Source organism: Zonotrichia leucophrys, unplaced genomic scaffold (assembly GCF_028769735.1).
Source record: "Zonotrichia leucophrys gambelii isolate GWCS_2022_RI unplaced genomic scaffold, RI_Zleu_2.0 Scaffold_275_69023, whole genome shotgun sequence".
Lineage (NCBI taxonomy): Eukaryota > Metazoa > Chordata > Aves > Passeriformes > Passerellidae > Zonotrichia > Zonotrichia leucophrys.
The window spans coordinates 19,786-26,380 of NW_026992480.1; positions in this window are offsets into that span (position 1 = coordinate 19,786).

A 6,595-nucleotide genomic window follows, 5' to 3' on the forward strand; every position below is an offset into this window, starting at 1 on the left:
TCTGCCACTCTGCGCGGGGGCGACCACGGCCCTGGAATCCGGCTATCTGGTGAGGGGCGAAGGCCAGGGCCCCTGCGCATCAGAAAGCAGTCCCCCTCGGCGTCTTGGCCTCAGGCTGAGCTGAGTGATAGCTCGGAGCAGCGCGGTGAGAGACGAATTAGGAGGCGACCACTTGCTGGGGGTAAACTGTCGGTTTATTACAGAAGAACCAACAAGGAGGGGAAACACCCAGCAAATGGCCCCGAACAGGGGGCAGGAGAGGGTTTTAAGGGAAAAGGGGGAAGAAGGCAGGGAAACCCGGCTATCCAATAGAAATACATATTTGGAGGTACGAAACATAACTGATATACTAAAGTAACCAACTGTTATAAATCATAGGAAGGGCTCCGGGGCTACAGCCAACCATAACTCCCAGAGAAAAGAAAATTCTCGAAACCTGGGAGGAGAAAAGGAGTGATTGACTGAGCCCAAGGAGGAAACAACTTTCACTTTATAAGAGAAACCAGGGGAGGAGCAGTTTCATTTCCATAGCAACCTAACTGACAGGGTCCTGGGAAAGGAAGAAACCATTTAATACAGAAAATGGGGGAGCAAACTAACAAACTTAAGAACACACCACAGCACATTAGTTCACTGTCTGGAATTTACTGCTCCTCCCAATTAAGTGCCACTGGAAAATGTCATTAATATGCTCTATGTCACCTCCTCCTGATAGCTGGTGGAGAGGTTTCACAGCACCAGGCCTGGAAGCTCCTCCAGCAGCTGCCCCAGCACCCCCAGCATTCCCCACCTCAGGCAGGGAGGAAGCTCAGACACCTGTGCGCACATCCCAAGTACAAACTCCTGTGACAAACTCCTCTTCCTGGGGAAGAAATGCTTTACAAATGCACTCCCTGGGCAGCTCTTCCATGGTACTGCTGGGGAGCCACAGCTGCCTGCTGAGTGCAGCATCTTCTCAGAGCAGCACCAGCCTGGGCACTGCCTCTCCATTGCTCAGGTAACCAGGGACAGCAGGGGCTCTGCAGGGGATGGGATGCAGGAGGAACCCCTGGGGTGATGCACCATGCCCAGTGCCATGGTGCCACCTCTCCCAGGCGCTGCCCAGCTCAGGCTGGAGGAGCTGGGCTGCCTCTGCCTGCGAGTGACCAGCCCTGGTGCTGCCAGCCTGGGTTCATTGCTGTTCTGTCTGATCATTGCCCAGAGGGCTGATAAGGACAGACATGTCCTTCTCTTCCTGGGATTGCAGAGGAAACCCTAAGAGAGGAGGTTTGTCCTTACAGCATGAGCAAACAATTGGCACTGCTGCTTCCTTCTGCCTCCCAGGGCACCCCGATGGAGCAACACAGGGGTTTAGATGGTGGATGCTGCTGCCTATTTCCCAATAAGCATCTCCTGCGGAAAAGCTGCTTGGGTAAACATTCAGGGAGAGCACCCAAGTCCACACACCACACTCACCATGGCCAGTTCAGCCACGAGAGGCAGAAGGGCCTTTTTTATGACAAATTCCAGCAAAGGTTTATTCCAGCACACCAAAGGGGAATCAGAGACAAAAGAGCTGTGTTGCAGTGTGTTGTAATAGCCTCTTTTAAAAACTTCTGGGTCCCTTCCCCAGGTGTGCCAATACCCCTCTTCCCCTTCTCCCTCTTGCCCCCTGCTGGGCTCTCAATCAGTTTTAACATTCCAGCAAGGCGTCGTGTGGTTCGTCACTTTCAAAGGATGCCACTCAGGCCCAGAGGTCATTGGCCTGTCTGGGTGTCATCCTCCCCTGAGACTCCTCCCCTCCCACCTGGTTGGTGGCTCACCTGTCCCCTCCCCTCCCCCTGCCCCGGGAGCTTAAAAGGTGAATCAGACCATGCGGTCGCCATTCGGTTGGAGCTGTTGCCAAGATTCAGACCTGTGTGACCATGGAATAAAGCTCTGGATATATAACCCTCCAGCAGAATCCATCTCCTTTGTCTTCACCATCGCCTGAAGCCGTCTTCCTGAGGTAAACGGAGTTCCTAACAAGCCTGGACTTGTTCAGCTGCCCAGCTGCAACCACCAGCAAGCTAAAGGTGTCTCTGGGTGATACACCACAGCTGCCGCCTTTGGCCCAGCAGCAAGGGTCAGACTGGCCCAGGCACAATCTACCTGGTAATATTGGGATTCATATTCCAATAGAGCTGGCCATGTGGTGTGCACAGGGTTAATTAGGGGTCAGTGGCCCATGGTCCAAAGGCACTGGGGTGGCACAAAGGGCAGGGCAAAGGGCACTGCCCTACAGGGAAGACACAGAGCCAGGCACCAGGGATACCACAACCAATGAGGGAACAGGGAAAGGAGAAACTACCAGAATTTGGGACATATGGGGAAAGGAATTGGGGTGGTTCATAGTGTTGCGCAAGGCTCCATGGGGAAGTTTTCTCTTGCAGCCTAGGTGGAGACTCTATAACATATTCTTCCAGGGCAAGGCCCTGGGGATTGCCCTGAGGGATTCAAAGGATTCCACACCCAGACACACAGGGAGCAGGCAGGGCCTGATCCCCCAGCCACAGACCTTGCAGAGGCTCTTCCAGAAAAGCCTGAATGGGATGAATTGTTGAGAGACTAAATGAAGAGTTCAGAGCACCTACATAAAACCAAGGAAGTCTCATGTAAGAACTTCAGTTGCCTAGTTTATCAGACAAACTTTTCTGTGATATTCCAAGCTGTGTTAATAAACATCTTGGAAATCGACCTGTCAGAATGGTGATGTCTAAGTATGACATCTTCTCCAACACTGATTTTGTTCTGTGCTGCACTGGAGCAGGGACAGAAGCCATCTGAAATGCTTTCAAGCTTGCCAAGGGTGAATCTGTCCCCTGTTCAACATCCAGCACAGCTGCTGGCAGCAAAGGCATTCCTGGGAAAGCCCCAAAGCCACCCTGTTCTGATACATCCCAACAGCAGGTGTGTTCCTGCCCAGGTCCCTCACAGGTCCCAAAGCAGCAGCACTGCTTTCTGCTTGAACCCCACTTGAACAGGGGCAGGGAAAGAATTATGGAGTGGTTTGGTTGGAAGGGACCTTAAAGATCATCCAGTTCCAGCCCTCCTGCCACAGTGATGCCACCCCAAAAGGGCTGATCCCGTTGCAGTTTCTCATTTAGCAAGAGACAAGTGACCCACTGGTGCTTGCTGTGCTACTGCTCTCCCGAGGCTGATGCCACAGAGCTCACTGGGTGGACTCAGGGTATTAAGGGCTGCTCACACCAGGATTACAGGGAGACAACCTCCACAGTAACCCCTGGGAGAACTTTCTTGCACCCAGTGATTTTTAATGCCAACCTTGCTGCAGTGGCCACATCTTTAAGCACCATCCATCAGCCTTCAGCTCAAATATTTGTTTTGCTGAAAAGGGTTTTAGAGCCACTCTTTTGTCAGAGTGCTGAGAGGTCTTCTCTGTAATTTGTTCCCCTTAGCAAATAGAATGAAAACGTTTTTAAAACTATGCCAGAATCCAATCCCTCCTCCTGTGATTCAATCCACAGCTAGCAGAGAACAAAGCCTCACAATGAAGGGGCTCTCCACTAAGTAACCCTTGATTAGAGATGTGAAAACACCATTCCATTTGGACATTGGGCTGGACAGCGCTCACAACTGGCCCTTTTCCCTGAGCCAGGGCTCTCCTGTGGCACTGGGATTTATATTCTCCCAGCTGATCAGCCGGTGCTGAGTGCTCTGAACGCTGCTATTCAAACAGAGGCACCCCTCTGGGTGAGGCTGAGCTGGGCTCCCTCCTCACACCGCCTGCCAAATCCACTTGGCTTCTCCTGCACCTCCTGCAGCAAGAGGGAAGGAGGGGCAGGCAAGCCCCTGGGACAGGCAGGGCTGTGGGGACAGGCAGGACCTGGCTGGCAGCGCCAGAGCAGGTCCCTGTGACTGCCACACACCCTCGATGGCAGCCAAGGTGACGATGATGATGGTGGCACACCAGGGGGCCCAGCCTCATGCCCAGAGCTGAGCCTGCTGAACACACACCAAACCTCATCCCTCCCGTGCAGGGGAGCCACAAGGACAGGAGGGGTGTCTGTCACACACCGGGCACAGCGTGACCCTCCCATGAGGTGCCTGGGCCCCCTGGGAAGTCTGGAAGTCATGGAATTGAAGGTGGAGGCCAGCGAGAAGCCTGGGGAGGAGGGATCTCAGGGAAGGAGGGGTGACAGGAGGGCTTCAGGGGGGAATACAGGGCCTCTGATGGAGGCACTGCTGCAGCATCTGCTGATGTACCTGCTGCTGCTGCTGCTGCAGGAGGGAAATGCTTTCTGTGGCAAAGAGCTCATCCAACAAGTGCTCCATTCTCCACCTCCCTGCTGGGAGAGCTGCTCTGCCTTCAGTGCAACAGCAGCAAACACACCAGGAAAAAAATAACCACAGGGCAGGAAAAAGAAGGGGTGCCCTTTTGTAGAGTGGGGTCAACATGTTTTCACTTTGCCAGCAAACCCTTCTCCCCAGTTTCAAGGCAGGCACTGCAGTGAGTTAGGGTGCAGCAGGAGCCATGTGCTGAGGATTTAATACCAGGCATTTGATTTAGTTTTTCTTTTGATACTGGGCTTGAAGTCTGTGAACTGCAGCAGTTTAGAGAGTTTAATCTGACAAAGGTACAAGCAGAAGAAACAGAGTGCCCAAAAGTATTCAGCCACACTGATATCTCATCTCTCAAATGGCACACCAGGCTGCAGAGACACTGCAGTGACCTTTGTCTCACCATGTCCCCAAGTCAACATTCATGAGAAGCTTACTTACAAAAGCCAGTTTTAATCCCTTTCCAACTCATTACATTATTTATGGCCAAGGCAATGCTACAATCCATTCAATAATTGTCATTCCTCAGGTCTATTTGTTACTCCAGAAAGACCATCTGGGATGCTGAAGGCTTGGCTACGTTCAGAGAAGATCAATGCAGGATGTAGGCAGAGAAGAACAAGGCAGCTGACCAGGAGAACCTGACAAAAGGAACTGAGGATGGTATTAATTTTGTGGAATTTTAGGCATCTAATACCTTTTGAGAGAGGCTTCTTTACTATGATGGAGGTTAGCACCTCCAGAACATCATCAACCATTGTGTCTCCCACATGTGTCACTCTCAGAGAGCCTCTCCTCCTCTCTCAGCGACTCAGGAGAGGGCCACCAAAGAACCTGGCAATGTGGAGGCACAGAAAGGACACAGTAGGGGGGGATAATCCATCAGGACCAACACCAGTGTGAGAACCAGGAGGTTTAAAACAGCCATGATTAATCTGTTGTTGGAAACGTGGAGTTAAAGGCTAAAAGGGCTCAACTTGAGGAGGACAAAAGAGCAAAATGAAACTATTTTCCAGGGGAGGGCTGGGAAGCTCAAGCAGGGAATTCATGACCAGGCCTCAGCACTCTGTGTTCCTGTCCTCAGGGTCTGAGTCTGTAACTCAGTGCGGAAATTGCAAGGATGAGACACACATGACACAAACTCCCTTCTCCCAGCTCCAGCTCCCAGTGGGAGCATTTTAGGACATGCTGTGCCGCTGTCAGGGCGTGCAGCTGACTGCCTTGGATCCCCTCCGTGCTTGATGGGTGTCAGCTGCCTCCCCTCACCCAGGCCCCAGCCCCATCTCAGCAGTGGTGCCCCCTGTGAGAGTCTATCTGAAAATCCTTAATTTTTGCCTCACAATTGTCATGAAAAGACCACCGAAAGGTTAAAAACTGTTGAGCCAGTTGGGAAAGAAAGTCTTATGCATACTCAGTGTGTTCACAGGTGGTGTTTGCAGAACATGCCATGTTGTACTCGAAAGGGGCATGCTGCCCTTTCTGAACAACGGAACTGGACTTTCTTCCAAACTCCTGACCTGGCTGGTCTGAGCTCTGGGGTGGTTCCCCCCTCCAAGAGAAGACCCCTTTTGCCTGCCTTCAACCACCGTGACTGACAAACAGAGATGTGAGTACCCTCATCAAGAACCAAGGCAAGACAAGAAACCCCCTGGCATCCTCCTGGCACCCCCCTGGAACTCTCCTGGCACCCCCTTGGCACCCCCTTCCAGAGACTGGGACTGAACAACCCCCCCAACTCAGGGGAGGTGTGCACGAAGGGGGGAATACTGCCCAGAATAAATGTACCTGCGAGCATTCGGACATGAAAACAATAGAAATAAACACCCCTCCTCCTGTTCCTATTCTTTTCCCCTCCATGGAAACCTAATTTCGGCCACCCTTCTCCCAACGAAAAACGGTATATTTTTGGGGTGCAATCCGCCTGTCCTTTGAGATCTCCCTGAGACGTGCACCACTGAGCTTCAACAGCTGGACCCCTGAAGGACAATGACACGTTTCGGTAGCTATACCCTACCTGACCCTTCTTTCCTTGCTCTTCCCTTGTCTTACCCTTTTCTTTCCCAGATTCCCTAACCAACGCATATTCAGCTGTGGTTATTTCAATAAAATTGCATTTTTTTCATTTGTTACTGCAAACCCCCTGTGCCTTGTTGGTTATTTTTGCACCAAAAAATCATTCATCACCCGTTCATTTGGCGGACCTCGACACCCCCGAGCCCGGAGCCTCCCCGGGGCCGAGGGCTCCGTGGGGCTTGGCCAGCATTGTCCGGTCCAG